This window comes from Solanum tuberosum, unplaced genomic scaffold, assembly GCF_000226075.1.
Source record: "Solanum tuberosum cultivar DM 1-3 516 R44 unplaced genomic scaffold, SolTub_3.0 scf00099, whole genome shotgun sequence".
NCBI classification, from domain to species: domain Eukaryota; kingdom Viridiplantae; phylum Streptophyta; class Magnoliopsida; order Solanales; family Solanaceae; genus Solanum; species Solanum tuberosum.
In genome coordinates this window covers 1,338,019-1,338,882 of record NW_006239023.1, presented here as the reverse complement: position 1 = coordinate 1,338,882, position 864 = coordinate 1,338,019, and positions in this window count along the sequence as shown.

Here is an 864-nt window from a genome sequence, read left to right as displayed (position 1 = left end):
ACTTCATACCATTTGGATTCACTATTTTAAAATATCAGTGTGTATCCAAATTGTACAATTAATGGATGAAATGTGTGTGAAATTTGATTAATATGTGTATAACACTGAATTTAATGTTTGATGGTTGGATATTGTATTAATTGTGATATAATATTGGTATACAAATGATATGCATTGTGTGATTATATGAAATTGATTTATTGTTGGTATAATATGTGTGATATAAGCTGAAGTTCGTGTTGGAATGAAACTTGAATAAGATTGGTATAAAGTTTGTTATATATTACACTATATTTACACTATCTTATATATTAATTCTGAATAAATTTTATTTTCAAGTATATGAAATTGTAAAGAAATCTATATTAGCGTTCTTTTGATCTAAAAAAATCCGCACACTAACATCATTGTGGATACTAACAGGGGGACATCTATCATTAACTATATATTTTTATCTCTATATTGTGAATATTAGCATCTATCATTAGCTGCGATGTTATCGCACTTACTAGACCACTATAAAGACTAGAATACTCATATATAATCCCCTCCATTTGAAAATCAACATATTTCCCCTGGTTTCATTAAAAAAAAATAACAATTAGTCTTACATAATACAAAAAAAAATAAAAAAATTATACACACTAATCATTATTTTTTCATACAAAAATCATTCAGACAGTAAACTACAAACAGATTTCATATCCACTTAATACAAATTTCATACATACAATCATCATTTATACCAAATTTATACATTTCTCATACCAAATAGTTCATTCCTTTCACACAAATTTATACATAATTGACAAAACTTATATAAATAATAGCATTTTGAATTTCATACCAACTTAAAACATTTTT